This window comes from Parasteatoda tepidariorum, chromosome 10 (genome assembly GCF_043381705.1).
Source record: "Parasteatoda tepidariorum isolate YZ-2023 chromosome 10, CAS_Ptep_4.0, whole genome shotgun sequence".
Lineage (NCBI taxonomy): Eukaryota > Metazoa > Arthropoda > Arachnida > Araneae > Theridiidae > Parasteatoda > Parasteatoda tepidariorum.
Window position 1 is genome coordinate 13,039,472 of NC_092213.1, and position 19,220 is coordinate 13,058,691.

Genomic DNA, 19,220 nt, shown 5'->3' on the forward strand with positions numbered 1-19,220 from the left:
TATACTGACTTTTACAACATAAACTAAAAATATTGTGTTTCAACTTAACAATACTACCTTAATTTATACTTTAGAATTGCCTCGGAGAAATTTGAATTGTTAGAAATGACTTAAACAAAAATTTTTATTTTAACTGACAAATACTCTATTATAATTTTAACTTTTTCTATGACTATGCTCATTCTCTTACTCTTTTCCTTCTTTTTTATACATTTTATATTTCTGTGATAAAATAAAAAACTTATAGTTGTTCTGCTTCTGAACACTGATGAAAACACAAAATGATGGGCTTCATCAACAATCAAAAATATATACATTTATTTTACAAATTCCATATTATTAGGGTGGCGCCCTTTAGAGAATTAAAAATGCAAAATTATCTTCATCGAAGCCGATGCCTTACATCCGGCGTTCAGTGGCAGGCTACTATTTCATATTGTTTTACAACACAAGGCTTTAGCCCTCTGGTGGGAAAGACTTTGAAACAAAACTTGCAACAGTTACTTTTCTCAACAACTGAAATTTAGAATAGTGTGATTAAGAAAAATATGTGAACTGTTTACAATTTCAAATTATAATGAAATGTACAGGTTTAGAATTTTCTACAGCGAAAAGTTTTCGGAACTTCCGTATTCAAAAAGGTATACAAAAGCTAGACGTTAAGAACGTATCCAATGAGCGAGCATTGGATTGGGAAGCAATCCGAAATGAACTGCGAAAGCAGTTCGGGGGGTTGGTGAGCGTAAGCGAGCAGGGGGCGAAGTCTCCTAGTATTGTAAATGAATATTTAATGAGGAAACAAAAACTTCAAGGTTACTACTGCCCTTAATCACTGCCCAATCGGCTGAAGATTTAATATGTTGTAGTTTAAAACATTTTGATGACAAGTTCTCATCGACACAAAATCCAATAAATTGATAGTTTTTGAGATACGAAGCCTCACACCATAAGGAGTAATTCTCTAATTCCGTCAAGACATTAGCATTAACCAATTGATATTGAAAAAAAAGTTAATAATAATCGTTAAAATAAGTATTAAAAGTTAGAATAAGTAAAGAAAAAGCTAGTAGCGAGTCAGAACATCCAACGCTAAATGTGTAGCTAGCATTACTCTCAAGCCATTGCTGCGCCCTACAAGTACCTTTCACCACAGTGAGGGTTGCCTATATCCATATTGTTTGAACCTCCTGTTTTTAGACTTCGTGTCAATGAAAACTTTTGCTCAAAATACTTTGAACTACAACATATTAAATTTTCAGCCAATTAGGCTGGGAATTAATTTCCATAAGATTTGTGCAGGGTCCTTTGTAAGAAATTAGTGAAATTATAAAGAAATTAGTGGGGGAAATGAACGGATGAGGCCGTAAAACTCGCATTAGTTTCGCATTTGTTACGTTTTAGATCAGCATTTCCTTATCTTTTGACTCGAACGAAAACCATCAGGTAATATGTAAGTTATAGGAAATCCCATCTCCTATGTACTAAAATGTTTGATTCATAAATGGAAGAAAAATATATAATTTTAGCTATTTCTTTCTATAAAGTAAGAATGTAGAACAATGTGCCGAAATAAAAAGGAATATCTGAAGTGACAACTTTTGGATCTAAAGATCGAATTTTTCACGAGCTTAAGGCTCAATCTTCCACAGTGTTGGTGTTACCAGCTTATAGTGGTGATGTGGTTTGTGTGTGTTGTCGATCCCAAGAGTTTAGCCGGTGGTAGCTTACCTACTGGCAGGGTCACCCAACCTGGACAGGTAGGAGAGGAGGAACGAGGTAAACAAGATCATCCTGGTTGGGCTTAGGGCTATCATCCCCACGCTGTAAAAAAGACCTACTGTTACGAAACCTTCAGAAATACAGCAAAACCAGACCGATAAATAGGTGACGACTCGGAAACGAATAAGGTGTATGAAAATTGGAACATGGAAAATCAAAAATTGGAAGATAAAGGCCAAGGACAGGAAAAAGTGGAATTGTGTGGTAAATTAGGCAAGGTCTTTCATGGACTGTAAAGCAAAGGAGTAAGTAAGACTCAATCTTAATGGTTCGAGGGTCTTACTTAAAATATTACAATTGTAACCCTGCTTGTGTTAATATTAGTCAAGAAGGTGTCCCCTCGTCGGAAACTTCCCTAAATTGAAACAATAGGAAGAAACCTTAAAGTATAATAATCCTTATAGTTGAAAAAGTAAACATAAAGGTTTGTTGCTTAATACCAACAATACCTGCATCGCCAGGTTTCTCGCTGAGTTGGCAGTTCTTTTCTTAGTAACCATTGGTCAGATTACCACTGCTTGTCATCACATTGACGCCAATCAGACAATGCCAAGTACCTGCTGACTTTGTTCACTTTTACCATCTTATTTTATTTTATGACCGTCGTTGAACAGCCGACCCAATTTTGGGTTTACAACTACTAATGTTCAACTTCGTAGCCTTGAAAATTTTGAACCCAATCTAGAAGACAAGGACACTTCTGGATCAAGTATTGGAAGAAATTTTCCTTCGTGGAAGACTTTTTGTTGATACTGACCCGCATTTGCGTTACATGGAGAGGAAAACTACGAAAATCTCCCCCGGTTAGCCAGAAGGTAAGAGAACTCTAACACATGATACGTCTGCCACTGATGATATTTTGCTCCTGCACTATGGCCGGTGCGAACTGGGTGCGGAATTCGTATCGACCAGCCATTACTGTGATTCGAACCCATTTCATCTTATTGGAAAAAGGTAGCCTATCCCTTGAGCCTCAACGTCTCCTTTTACTCTCAATTCTCACTGAACAAAGTATAAATACCCTGCGTGTGTAGAACTTAAGCACGATACAAACCCCTTTGCAAAACAATACAAGCAATTCACCAAATGTTTTTCATTTGTTTATTTTTAAGGTATGTTGTTTGACACTTAGCACTTCAATGGCAGGAGGGGAGGGGGATCATTTGGATATTGTGAGTTGATGAGGCTTATGTTTAACCCAAAATGCAGTAATTCGCACTAAATTATCTGCTCAGATAACAATCACAATGAGACTTTTTTTTTTCCTAAGATGACTAACGATTAAAAATTGTCGATTTTATCTTTAGAAATTATTTTACATACATCGTTAAAAATTTGTAAGTACTTTATAGTGTAAAAGGGTTTATAAAAGTTTAGATTATTAAAAAAAAAATCAGATAATACTGGATTAAACTGCCATCGACAAAATAAATTCGAAAACAACTTGTTATGTTATCTCAAAAACTCATATTACGGGACCCTTATAAATTAGGGAAAGATGTAGAAAACCACATAATTTCAACCGTATGCATAAATTTACATAAATATTTTTTATGTGTAAGTATTTTTCAACAAAACGTCTTTATCTACTAGATAATTTTTTTTTTCAGCTGGAGAGCTTTTGAGCCAATACCGTAACATAAAATGTATATTTATTATATTCAAACATAAAAGTAATTCGTAACAAAATAAATCTTAAATTATTATAAGCATAATAATGAAACTACATTAGTTAGATTGCTTTTAATATTATCGGCTGTAAATTTTTAAAAAAAAAACAATATAAAATCAGCATTTTCTCGAATTCAGCACTAAGTTCTGATAAAAAAAAATTATCAGAGTAAAATAATTTGAACATTCCGAGAGTATGATTGCTTCTTTCCCGTGTAATGTGTAAGAAAATATTACAAGACGTTAATTACGGTGTATTATGGAGCACAAAGGGTAAATTTTCGATTTAAAAAGTGGTGATCGGGTGTCGTTTAACAAATAAATTTTAATTTCGTCATTTTTTAAATTAAGCTGCCAAGTGGCTGCTGGTGGTTTATTTTGCTCCATAACATGCATTATTTATAAAGAAGGCCGGGATAGCCTGGTTGGTAGGGCACTAGCCCCTTGTCCTAGGGGTCGTGGGTTCGATCCCCGCCTGCCGAAGACTCTCTGTGTAGTAAACGGTGACTGATGCACGTTAAATCTGTCGAGTCGCAAAGTCCTCCATGTTCCCATTACAAATCAAAACCTCTGGGGGTACTGATCCAGGAGTTTCCTTGTCTTCTGGATTGGTTCAAAAATACGAGGCCACGGAGTTGAACATGAGTAGTCAAAAAACCAAAATTGGTTCGGTTGTTGAACTGTCATAAAATAATATATTAGAAAATAAGTAAACCCCATTCCATCTTTATTTTTTCAACATAGCTGCAGCGCATCTAACTTTCTGTTCCTGGTTTGAATCATTACTTTCATCCGTTTTCATTTCCACGAAAATGAGATGAAAAACGAAACCGCAGCGCCATTACAGCCCTTGGACAACATGAAGAAAAATAAATAAAAAAAAGTAGTTGCTTGCATTACTAGCCAATAAAGGGAGAAAACTGAAAGAACAAAAGAAGAAACAAAAAAGTAAAGAAACCATTGCAAATTTGGGTAGGCTGGTACCCCATGACACGGTCCGATTAATCAACGTCTACTTATGGCCGAGAAGGTGTCCACTGGTGTGTATTGCACAGACGCAAGCATCGGTGGCTCGTTTATCAAAATGGCTCCATGATGTATCCCTTTTAGCAGCGAAACGTGAGGAAGTTGCGGGATTAAAAAGCCCTTCTTTAAAGACAAATGGATTTTTTTACAGACAGCAGGGGAGCAGTGAAATACTTGCAGGTAGAAAGGGAGTGCTAGAAGAAGAACCTGCGAAAAGAACAAGGTGGAATGGTCACGGGGCGTCAGGAATCGAATGAAAGCATCGTTCCAAATTTGCTAAACAGCAAGTAAGGAATCCGGCTTTTAATAAGTACATACAAAAAGCAGGGTTTAGTAAGTGATGACATTGATAAGTCGATTTTAATGATGATAAAATTAATATTGACAAAAGAAATTTTAGTCATTTGTTTAGGATAACGCCAGCCTTAGAACAGATATTTTTTTACTAACTTCACACAGAATAAAATTTATTTATAATTTACGTTCATAATCTTAGAAATCTAGAGAACGTTGACGCGGTTGTCCCAAAATTATTTCCTTGTTATTTTCTTATCAATGGTAGTAACTGTTTCATCCTTATTTTTTAACCAATAACTAACAACAAAACGCAGTTGCCCCAAAATTGTTTCCTCGTTATTTTCTGATAAGTGGTAGGAACTGTTTCATCTTTATTTTTGAACCAATAACTAACAACAAAAGGCAGTTGTCCCAAAATTGTTTCCTCGTTATTTTCTGATAAGAGGCAGGAACTATTTTATCTTTATTTTTGAACCAATAACTAACAACAAAAGGCAGTTTTCCCAAAATTGTTTCCTCGTTATTTTATGATAAGTGGCAGAGGATCTATTTCATCTTTATTTCTAAACCAATAGCTAACAACAAAACGCAGTTGCCCCAAAATTGCTTCCTCGTTATTTTCTGACAAGTGGCAGGAACTGTTTCATCTTTATTTTCCAACCAGTAACTAACAACAAAACGCCGTTGCCCCAAAATTGTTTCCTCGTTATTTTCTGACAAGTGGCAGGAACTGTTTCATATTTATTTTCGAACCAATAACCAACAACAAAACGCAATTTCCTCAAAATTGTTTCCTCTTTATTTTCTGATAAGTGGCAGGAATTGTTTCATCTTTATTTTCCAACCAGTAACTAACAACAAAACGCAGTTGCCCCAAAATTGTTTCCTCGTTACTTTCTGACAAGTGGCAGGAACTGTTTCATCCTTATTTTCCAACCGATAGCTAACAACAAAACGCAGTTTGTTATTATTCTTTTCTCGTTATTTTCTGTTCTGTGGTAGTAGCTGTTTAATCCCTATTTTCTAACTAATAGCCAATGACAAAATGTAGTTGTTAATATATTATGTTTACCACATATACGTCAAAATGATTTTAGTTACAAAGATTAATTATATTTTTAATAAAGTCTAAGTATTTTATACAATCTACTCTCTTTAATACGACCCTCCATTAGAATTTTTGATCCCTCAAAATGACCTGTACATAAAATGTCGTTTGCTAAATGTTAAGAGACTCAATTATATTTTAACATCATTCGAAAGTCCACTAAAGTGTTCATTGCAATATAATGACCAAATAATTGTAATTACCAATCTGGAAACAACATGAAAAAATAGTTTGATTCAAAAATGTTACCTTTAGAAAAAGTGAGGCGCCGACCTGACTGTGTCGGGGTCAGGGAATGGCCTTGCTTCAGAAGGTTTCTGGATTCGAATCTCGGGCAAGGTATGGATGTTGTAGCATTCTCTGTACTATCTGTCCTTACTGTTGGAGCAACGCTGGCCCACCTAATAGGGTGCGCCTGAAAGAGTGGCCAACAAATCTGCCCTGTAAGTGCCTGAATTGACGAAATGTTAACACGGGTGAGCATTAGAAACTAAAAAAGTGAGGCTTTTTGCTATATTATCCCAAGCCCTTCAATTGTATCCGGGTGTAATGTAAGATTGAAATATAGCTTGTAACAATATATTCTAGACATTTTGATGTCCTATTTTATTTTAAGGACTCAAAATTTTTCCGAAGGTGCGCATTAAGTTATATGATCCTTACCTAGCTTTCAATATATAAATATTAAACCCCACTTGGACGTAATTTGCTCCGAATATTTCGTCTTTTTTTAATGCATTAACGAACAATTTTAATCCAACAAAAAAAATTAAGGAGGGAGAGAAATATATAAATCATCCTGAAAGTTATTATTAATGCAAATATTAATTTTAAAAAAATAACTTATAACTCAAAATTCTCAACTGGTTTTGCTCATTAAAGTTTGTAACAAAATATTCTAGATATTTTGATATCATATTGAGATTTAAGGATTCAAAGGCATTTTAGGTTCAGCTTTAAGTCCTGGTCAGACAAATTTTTTCTGTAGAAGGTAAAACTGTACTTGAATGTTACTGTGCAACCGAGAAATTAACGTCAGTGACGATAAAAAAAAATACAAAATTCAAAATTGAGATTTCTTTTTATTTGGCATTTTTGTATATTAAGCTACGTATTGAAAAAAAAAATCCAGATTTTATATATTAGCTTTTATAAATTCTATTTTAGCGTTAATAGCATTAGCAAGCGAAAGAAAATAGTTGCCAATCGTAAAAGTAATCGCTAAGGCAATCATTATTTTAAAAAAGTACATCACAATTCTAAATTCACAATTTGTTATTATTTTTAAAGTCTTTTTGCAAAATATGATACCGTGGTATCATATCGTATTCATATCATGGTATCATATAGTATTCATATCATGGTATCATATCGTATTCATATCATGGTATCATATCGTATTCAATGGATCAGAAGCTTTCCGAACTGCAAATGCTTGATTTATGATCATAATTTAGTTTTTAATATCAAAAGATAAAACCCTATTTGAATGTTTTTTGTTATTCCGTATAATTGGACTTTTCTGAATGGAACAATAGGAAAAATTTAATCTAACCATAACGTATATAGGAAACAATAAATGTTTAAATTAGAGCTATAAATGAATGACAATAAATGTTTAAATTAAAGCAATAAATGAATGACAAAAAATGTTTAAATTAAAGCAATCATAATAAAAAAATTAATAATAAAAATTCCAAATTATTTTAAAATCTATTAAAATTGTAACAGAATGTTTCAGTCATTTTGGCATCAAAGGGACTATAAGGGTGAGAAATTTTTTCAGACGACAAACATTTGGTCCTATAATCAAAAGCTAATTTTTAATATAGAAGGATAAAACCATACTTGAATTTTTTTAACAAACAAGTTTTATTGAACAATATAGAAAATAGTTAAGTTCAAAAATAATTAAAATGAACATATATTCACTACCAAGAGGATATATCCTGTCCAGGTGATTAAGAACAGAAATGCACAATAAATTTTTTAAAAAAAGAGAGAGAAATTATATTTACCAATATATTTTATCCTTTCTGAATACAACAAAATAAAAAGTTTAAGCAAACCATGAAAAGTGAAATGTCTATAATGGTTTAAAAAGCATAAATTACTATTTAATAATCCTAATTAACTAAATCATAAATGTTTAGATATGAATGAAAGAAAAAGTAATGCATTTTAGAATAAATTTGAAATCACGTTTATCTTTTCTCCCATCACTATTTAGTACTACAATTGTTTTCATAAAAAATACATTATTGGGGAGTTTAAAACTTACCTCCGAGGTTTTAAACAATAGGAAATTAAAATAATTGTATTTGAACCAAAGGAAAATTAAATATCAGGTAATATTTAAATTTCTATACTATACCTACAACTCACAAATAAATAATCTCCCCAAACCAAAATAAAGATTATTCTTCAACCTTAACAAATTACTGCAGACGATTTTACATTTTGATAATAACGATCACATTGATTTACAATCGCGTAAACATACACCTCATTATAGATACACGCAGGATTGCATTAATGGTCGAATTGTATTAAGTTCTAAGCACCATTTTCAAAAAAGCATTTGTTCCTCGAGCTATCAAATGAATAATTGGGAATTGTTTTCCTTTCTCCAAATCATGCATCTGTTCTAAAACAAATGGTGATGTTTTTGCTTAGATGCTTGTATTGGAGCTAGAAGCATCTTGCAAACGATTTTATCGATAAAATCGTTTGGAGATGAAACGTAATGATAGACTTTACTTGCACTGAAGGATGAAGGAATATACGTCAAAAAAAAACAAAAGACTAATTTGTCATGTTCTTTTATTTAATTTCCAAAAGGTAATTTATAAAGTACCATTTAGTTTTGCAGAAATTTGTAGAAATGATTTTAAAGCCGGGCGGTCGTTTTTTATTTTATAAAAATATCCCTTTTCATTTTTTATGCAGTCTTATGTCTTTTAATCTTGATTTTTATAATTAATGCAAGCTGAGATAAGTAAAACATTGAAAATAAAGGGAATTTCCTTAAATAATTGCTTTAAATTATTTGTTTAAAAAGCATAAACAAGACAATAATTGACTTGCGCATGAACTTTATTTATTATTATTGTTATTAAATAGCAATAATTAATAATAATAACAAAAATAGCTATAAAAAATCTTTTAATAGCTATTGCGTAATTTATTATGCCACCTTATCACTAACAAAATTTTAGTTTAATTTAAACAAATATATGAACATTAATTAATAATAAAGAACATTTAGTAAATTTATTTTAGCTATTTACTTATTGCTATTTAGCTATTACGAAAAGTTACAAAAAATATGCTTTATTTTTTTTTTCCTTTTTAAAATGATAAAATAACACAACACTTAAAGAATTTTGTAAATAGAAACCAAAAATCTGAAAACAAATATTAATAAATGTATTAATTTATTTTTGTTATCAGTTGGAAAAAATCTGTATTGTCCATTTACGTTTATGAAAAAAAAAGCTTAAAAATGTAAAGTAATCAAATACCTAATAATTTTATAGTATGATTTTTTGAAATAAATATTCAGAGACAGTATGGATAAAAATAAATTATTCAGTTAGAATTTGTTAACTTCATAAGTTTACGCAGAAAAAAAAATTAGTAATTTCTGACAATTACTTGTATGAGACTGATTATATAAATAAAAAAACTATCTGTTTAATTAATTTGGTTTTCATATAATCAAACATTTACATCTTCTATCAAAGTATTTGCTTTTGTGAATTTCAAATTTTAGTTAATGATATGTTTAATAGATAAATTTATCAAAATTCAAGAAATATTCAACAAATATTCAAGAAATGTTCTACAAATATACGAGAAATACAGAAATATTCCATAAAACAAATAACATTCAAAACACATTCGAATTGAAATTTGAAAATATAAAGAAAAATAATAAAAATGCATGCTTAACTTTTATTCACAATTTTAATTTTTTAAAATAGAGGAAAAATTTAAAAACAAGTAATTAAAAATTAGTTAAATGTTAATTAATTATAAAATAATTAATTATTAATATGCGTCTTCTGAACTTAGGCAAAAAAGTGACGCTACATTCAAATACCTAGCTAATAAAGCTGAAATAATCAATAGTAAAAAAATCAATTATGAAATCTATAGAAATAAAGCAGAATGTTTATGTGTAAGTGTTAATGAACTACAATTTACAAATCCGTAATTCTGAACCAATCTGCACCAAATTTGATGTACATGCGTTCAAAGACACATTAGGCCTAACATTAGGCCTAATTGTCTATACTTATAGTGAACCAGTGAAATTAACGTTAATAATCTCGTGACGTATGGTGATATTTACTGAATCAGTACTTTAAAAGATATATGAAACCACGTCTTTCTTATATTGATTCTTGCGCTTTTAAATCTTTGGTAATTTAAATAATGAAAACTCTACGATAACAAATGGCAAATCTAATAGTGGTGTAAATGGTAAATCTAATAGCATGAAGACTGACCAGAATATACTACAAATTTAAATAATTAAATAAAGGTTATGTATTAGGTACCATGAATGCGTGATATGGTGATTTTAGAATACTTAGAGTACTTTGGGTGTCGGTAAAAAAAATTAAAAAAAAAAAAAGAACGACTATTGCATTATCTTTATTAGGCACCTATATTTTCAACACCCTCCTATAACGGAATTATCAGATATTATTTAATACCGCATTTTATTAATGATCAATCATCACTAGCATCAATCATAGTTTGGCGATTTTTTACGTCCTTCAAAATAAGTACCGATATTAGTTCGCCAAAAACGATTCAAGAGATATTAGTGTCGATTCTAATTATTTTTTAGAATTACAATTATATAACATTGGCAATTGGTATAAATTGAAGTGAAAAAATTAGTTTTGTATTGAAAATCTATGTTGTTGCTGACGTATGCCTGTTCAGACAGAAGGGATGCGATTGTTCTTGTTTTCCAGTGGTGCCATCTATGACCAAGAATTCGACTTCTCGCACACCATACGTCACACCCGTTTATAGAGCGAACCCATTCATTCATCCACAGATCATAATTTTGACCTGAATCAGAGAACGATCGATCCAGTACCCCCAGAGGTTTTGATTTGTTATGGGAACATGGAGGACTTTNGCCAATTGATGTTTTCAAAGGGTTACTAAGTTTACTTATAAAAGGTACCACAATAGTAACCTTTAGACCTTTGGTACTGTAGAAATAAATATTTTACAGCACTTTGAAAGACGTAGGTATCTAAGAAAATTGCTGATTATGTCAATTTTTGATCATTAGGAGTTGTCCACAAGCAAATAACATTATGATAAATGATATTTAAAATAGTTAATACTTGTTTTGATAAGATGATTTTCTAAAAGTATGCTTTGCTTAATCTAATTACGTAAAGTCACCGATTAGGGCGACAAGTTATAAAATAAAAAGGAAATAAGAATTGTTTTAGCTTAATTAATTGTTGGCAAATGTCCTTTAGTCTCATCATGATTTCCTAGCGATAATCGATAACCAGATTTATTGTTCTTTTTTTTTTTTTAAATTTTTTCACCTTATGTAAAGAATGGGCCTTCAGCTGGTAGTCAAATAAAAAATTCATAAACAACAATAATAAAACATTGACATAAAATTTTAAAAGCAAAACAAAAGTTAAAAATATGCTTATAATTAATTCATAATTTTAATTTATTTAATTGAATAAAGAATTAATGAAAAATTTTAATTAAAGAAATTGAGTAACTTCTCTGGCTATAACTCATACACGTCTTCTGAATATATGAAAAAAAGAAAGTTTATTCAAACTATCTAGTTAATTGAGTTGGTTTTGATGTAATCCATCATTTACGTCTTCGATTAGTTTAAGTATTTGTTTTTCCATGTAAGAATAATATCTCATTTACGTCCTTGTTCAAGCAATGGAAAAAATAATTTTTTTTTTTAAATATCAGAGCTTATTTCATATAAATCAACATGATGTATTGGAAAAATTATTTCACCGTCTTTCAAACTTGTAAGATAAACTCAATTAATTTAAATTCATACTTGTCAAACGCGTTTTTTTATATATTTTTTTTCCAAAGATACGCTCAAGATAGTTTGAGACGTTTTTATGATTAATGAGTTTGTTACAAGTTTGAAGCAACCAAAATGCTTTTAAATTATTGTTGTTGTTGCTTTATCCATTTTCAATTTGACAACGCGTGTAGAAACACTTCAATTTCAAATTTTGAAAAGATGAAGATTAACAAGACAAAGTATAAAAGGTAAAGGCCTCAATCACTCATTCTTTACTCGCTCAATTATCTCTAATTCTTCCAGCTAAAAAGCTATGATTTAGATAATGCGATCTTTATGCGATAAATAGAACAAGTAAACAAGTGTCATTTCGTTATTTTATAATTATCTTGACAGTAAGGAATAATTAACCTAATTTACAGTCATGCTAAAAAACACGTTTTCCCTCAAATTTGAATCATGTGTTCTTTATGGAATAATAAGAACAACTACAAAAGATTCAATTCGATATTTGGTTATTATTGGGGCAATTAGTGTAATTGAGAGCAATAGGAACAAAAGCATATTTTTAAAGAACCTCAGTTTTGGATCATGTATTCTTTATGGGATAGTGAGAAAAACTACGAAAAAAGCATCTAGATGTTTTGTAATTATCTGGGTAATTAGTCTAATATATAATAATGCTAAAAAATAACAAATTCTTACCAAGCTTGAAGTTCCAAATTAATAATAATAAAAACTACGAAAGAAGCATCTAGATGTTTTGTAATTATCTGGGTAATTAGTCTAATATATAATAATGCTAAAAAATAACAAATTCTTACCAAGCTTGAAGTTCCAAATTAATAATAATAAAAACTACGAAAGTGGCATCTAGATGTTTTGTAATTATCTGGGTAATTAGTCTAACATATAATAATTCTAAATAACAAGTTCTTACCAAGCTTGAAGTTTAAAATTAATAATCAGAAAAACTACGTAAGATGCATCTAGATGCTTTGTAGTTATGTGGGTAATTAATCTAATATATAATAATGCTAAATAACTAGTTCTTAACTGGCTTGAAGTTCCAAATTAGTAATCAGAAAAACTACAAAAGATACATCTGGATGCTTTGTAGTTATGTGGGTAATTAGTCTAATATATAATACTAATGCTAAATAATAAGTTCTTAACAGGCTTGAAGTTCCAAATTAGTAATCAGAAAAACTACAAAAGATACATCTAGATGCTTTGTAGTTATGTGGGTAATTAGTCTAATATATAATAATGCTAAATAACAAGTTTCTACCAAACTTGAAGTTCCAAATTAATAATAAGAAAAGCTGCAAAAGATGCATCTACATGTTTTATAATTATCTGAGTAATCAGTCTAATATACAGCAATGCAGAACAAAAAGTTCTTACCAAGCGAGAAGTGCGAAATTTGGATTACGTGTTCTTTACGAAATAAATAGAAAAACTAAATTTAGCAAATTTTAAAAATGCGACTTCCTTAAAATTCGATTTCTCATTAACTACAAGGCAGATTTCGCTCAAATTTTATATTTTGAAATGTAAAGTTACATATTTTAAAATGACGTAAAATTAATGAATACCTTATGATTTTGACTATTATTTGATAAAATAATAAATATTTATTGAAATTTGTTTTTCGCATGGAATTATCTTTGAGTAAACGAATTTTATAATTGTGTGCAAAATTTTCTCGATTTGCTTAATAGGTTCCCGAGATAAAACGAAATACACAAAAAGTGAAATTAGCGTTTAAGGGGTCCAAACTTTTGATCGCTCTCCTGACCAAACAATGAGGACCATATTTAACAGATTGAGACTATCCCCTATATTTTAGGGGTCAGAAATCTGAATTCGTTGGAAAAAAAATTTAAGTTCATTCAGAGAAAGTACGTTTTTGTGCCTGACTTTGTAACCTAAAATATCGTATGCACCAATTTATTGGCATATTTGAGGTAACCTTCTTGAACCTCTAAGACTGAGTTATAAAACGTGAAGATCTGATCTTTAGATCAAAAGTTATTTAGGTTGGTCCTTTTTTGGCTCACAGCATATCATCAGTTCGATCAATACTTTCGGAAAAATTGGATTAATTTTGAATGAAAATTCCGATTATTCGAACCATAAGAACCTTGCTAGAACCTTAAACGTTAATTTAAACCATATTTCTTGAAACCATTCTACAAGAATTGATTTTTACAATGATAACTAATTTTAATTTTTTTGATATACATATTACAATATTATAGTTCGAAATGCTTCAGCATTTTTCTAGCAATGATACCATACGCGAAATACCTAAAAAAAATTTCAACTCAAACAAAAATTGATTTTAATTTTTTTATTTTAAATTTTATTTTAATCTAATTTTTATTTTAATATAATTTTTATTTTAATATAATTTTTGCTTGAAAGTAATTTTTATTTTTATAAATTTACTTTCTTAAATTTTTTATTTTAAGAATTCCTTCAAATTTTCAAAATAAACTATACATCATATTATTATGAATGATAAAACAGCCATGAAACTTAAAATGTAATAATTGTTGTAGGATGTATTATTTTTATGCTGTTTCATTAAAAATAAAAAATCCCTCTTAAAAATGTAAAAGGCGTCAAATTTTGCTTAAAATGTCTTAAGAAAGTTCTTATTTAAATGATATATGGCAGAATAAATTATCTTTAATTACGCAGTTAATAAATTGTAAGGATTTTAATTCTGATAAAATCATTAAAATCTGACAAAATTATTTTAAGAATAATTGTTGACATATCTAATTTTTATGAAAAATTAATTTCGTAATTAGGTATCAGGATCTACACAAAATAATAAGAAATAAAAAAAAAAATTTATGTATTTCGACATTTTGTGTTTCCTTTTGAATATGATATTCGACGCTTAATTTTATCCTGTGTTATAGAATTAAAATAGTTAAATAACACTTTAAGAATAATATCGATTCTTCATTTCGTACATTTTCTTATACCAAACATTAAACATTATTTCGAGTTCAAATTTATTATACGGTGATAAGGTGATATTCGGTCCAAATTTTTTATCAGTGATATCTATGTCACTGATAGAATCCTTTATTTTACAGCTTGAAGAATGATGCAAAAAAATTATCAAATCTAATAGAAATGTGGATTTTAAAACAATAAAATCAATACGATTCCAGCAATAAATCATGTACAGTGAGCGAAGAAATAATCGGACCACTCTGAATAACTTTTGATCTAATGATCGGATCTTGACGTTCTAGGACTCAATTATTACGGTTTAAGAGTGTGACATCAAATGTGCCATATATCGAGAATTTTAAAGAGTCGTACTTTTAAAATGTGACTTTTTTTCAAGAACTATTCGACCAATTTCTCTAAAATTTTGCATTTTGACATGTAAAATTACCTTCTTCAAAATGATGTAAATAACTGTATATCTTACTACTCTAATTTTTTCGATTATTATTAAATAAAATAATAATAAATATTTACTTAAAGTTCTTTTTGCTTCGAATTATCTTTGCATAAGCAAATTTTATAATATTGTGCAAAAATTTTCCAATCCGCTTAAAAATTTCTCGAGATATGACGAAATACGGAAAAAAAGTAAGTTTAACATTAAGGAGTTTAAACTCCTGACTAAACGATTCAAACCATTCTTCCCCTATTACGGGTACCCTTAATATCCGAATTCGTTGATTATCCGAAAATCCTGAAAATCCGAATTCGTTGAATAAAATGTATGTTTATTCAGAAAAAGTACATTTTTGTATCTGGTTTAGAGTTTTAAACTATTGTTAGCTCAAACTAATTAACATATTTGAAGCCATCCCTCAAATTATAAGATTGAGTTACAGAAAAGTGAAGATCCTATCACTAGAACAAAGGGTATTCAAAATAATCGGGGTTTTTTTCCACACATTTTACCTAAATAGATCTCTTTTAGCTTTTTAACCAATTTCTCCTAATTTTACACTCAAACTTAATGTCAATAAATTTTAAAACATCAAAAAATTAGCAAAATTGTGTCTAAACTACCAATACCTTAAGTTATTATTTTAAAAACGTGAAGAATTGCTGAACACTCGCCAAATTAAAGAAACGAATGAGAGAAGAGCAAACGATAATTCTTGCCATTTATTTTCCCTCTCTATTTGAGGAATGTAAGATAGAAACAAAATAGGAAGAAAAATGATAAAAGCTTTACTTGATTAATTAGCAAAGTTTATCTTAAACTGAGAAGACGGCATGTTTCCTTTATAACATAGTCTATCGTACTAAGATTGGTCGTTGCTTCCTTAATAAAGAACATTTGTCACTTTAGTGGATATAGAGTTAGAAAACGATTTTTTTTACTTGCTGTCTTTAAACCGTGAAGGCATGTACTTCTGCTATTCTAATGGAACAAAAAGAAGTTGTGAAATATAACGTCAATTTGTTATCTGCCACCTTTTTTTCTCATTAGTAGAATTGAAAGAGTTAGTTTGCTGCGAGCTTGTACGAGGTAACAGAGCCCATTAATGTTGGCGTTACATTCAGTTTAAAAGCAATCCTAAATGTGGTTTAGTTGAAACGTAATTATAAAACTATTTACGTTCATTTTAGTTTGCTTAGTCATTTTAGAAATATATTGTGTTTTAATTTTTCTTGGACAATATTTGTTATAACCTAACTTTAGAATGGAAACGCGCTGCATATTTAAGCTTTAACATAAAAGGTATTTTAAGAAGCTCTCTCGCCGAGGAAAATAAAAAATAATAATAATTTAATAAATAATAATAAATTAAAGATTTAAAAAACACATATTTCCCGTTTTAAAATTAAAAAAAAAATTATTTTACTATTTTGCTGAAAAGAATTGTCTGTTGTTTAAAACTGGTAAAATATTAACGGGTATAAATGATATGACAAACTTCTAGGGAAGTTAGGGCAGATCATCAGAATTAAAACTGCATCGAAACTCCTGGCCGAAAATGCCTCCAGCGGCATATGGGCACATGTACTTGTGGTCTAATTTTTACCCATTGGTAAAATGGGGATTTGATGGCGTGCGCACCTTATTTGGACTTCAACACACTTTTCAACTGCGTTCAAGAATAATAGTAAGCAGTGCGCATGCGTCATCACTGCATGCGTTGCTATGGCAACCGCTGCTGTTTGATAATTGTTTCGCTGCTTTTTGATAATTTAATTAAGAATCAGAAATTCCATCCAATAGTTTAAACTGGAAAAAAAAATTAGACAACAACCCTTTTGTCAATGGTCAACCTGTGATAGGTTTTCGGCGATCGCAATTTTTAAGAAATTTTTTAATATTTAAAAACTTACTCCAATGCTGCATTAAAATTTGCGAAAACTGAGAATAAAGCAGCGGTTTTGACAATTTTCATCTAGGTGTAGAAATGTCTCCTAATTGGCAATTTTTAGAAAAATTTAATAACTCTTAAATTACTTAATTTATTTGTCCGTTCTAAAGTCCAAATAATTCATCACAGGAAGATTAATTGTATAGTTCAAAATAATCACTTAATAGTAAGGCGATTAAACTGCTGCTTTTTTTATTTTCCTTGGCGACAGAGCTTCAAAAGACCATGTTAATCAAGATGTCCTAGATGGCCAAGGAAGAGGTCTCTTTTAAACATTAGGAAGATTAGTTTAATTTTTTGCTTATTGCATTTTTATACGATGCGATCGCAGAATCGACATGCAAGGTTGCCACATTCCAGAAATTTTTTTTTAAAGCTTTGAAAATATAAAATACTTCAACTCATTCTGTCGACCAAAAATGTTTGTAAATTGAACATTTGTATTACAACTTAATAACTTAAAATTGACGTGAAATTAAAGACTATAAAATTTAGAATAACTTCATAAAAAATCTGCCACCATTTTCTTATAACCGTAGTTGAACTGACGACCCAATTTATGAGCTCACGACTACTCCTGCTAATGATACCACGGCTAATGATAAACTCCGTAGCCTTGTAATTTTGAACCTAATCCAAAAGACAAGGGAACTCATGGATCAAGCATTAGGAGAAATTTGCTTTTCTGGTGGACTTTTTGATGGAACTATCCCGCATTTGCGACACAGGGAGAGGAAAACCACGGGAAATCTGACGGCAAGGGGACTCTAACCCATGACCCGTCTAACACAGAGGATATTTTACGTCAACACTGTGGTCGGTGCAAGCCGGATGCGGAATTCTTATTGACCAACCATCGCTGCGATTCGAACCCGGTTCGAATCCACCCATTGGAGGGCAAGCGCTCTATCCCTTCGGCCACCACTACTCTTCCTTTTCAGTCGTTAAATTTGAGTTGAAAACTGAAAAGGCGCGTTTATGTATTGAAAAAGAATTATATTGAAATAGCTATTTTTCTATTAAAATACTAAAGAAGTGATTTTTTTTCTAGCAACACATTTGTTACTAAGCAAATGGACTTTAAAGTCCTCTATAAATTAAAAATGCTCGTGACTTTTCTTGCATTTTAATTGTAATTTACAATCCAGTATTTATTTTCTTGAGAATTTGATAATGTTACTTTTGATACAAGTTCTACGATTCTTTTTTTTTATTATTAACTTTTCATTATTACAACGGAGGAAAAATAATATCATCATTCAATCAGTTTGTCGTCATCTGCGTCTTGTAAGGGAGGCCAGTTCCCAGTACAGTGTTAAAAGTACATTAAATACCACAGCACTGTGTTTCTTTTATTTTTTTTATTTTTATGAAAAAAACACCTTTTTAAGTGAAATAAAAAGATCATTAATTACCTCCGCACCGTGATTTACAGTGGAACAGATGAAAATAAAGAGTATTTTTATTGCCACATAATTGTGTTTTATATTGGAATAGTCATGTTAAATGTAAAAAGTTCTTTACCACAGCACCGTCTTTTATAGAGGACAAGACCCACTAAATATAAAAAGTATTTAAATCACCACAAAACTTCTATATATATATTTCTCTTACGCGGCGACAAAAAAAAAAGCCTCATTACAACTCCCCGAATGGCAACGCTGGAAAATCGACTAATGATTGTCGCTAAAAATGTCACATACCAAATTTAGTTGAGGTGGCTCAACATATAGCGCTTTTAAAAACGGAAACTGAAATAACAATTCAGCTGCTGCAATCTCATACTATTAAGCTAGGCAGAAGTGAGTAGTCTTTGTCGATAGATCTCTATTTTAGTATTTTGTCGAAAGCGCTTTTTTTCACGAATTTATATATTACGAATTTATTTGACGATTTTTGATTT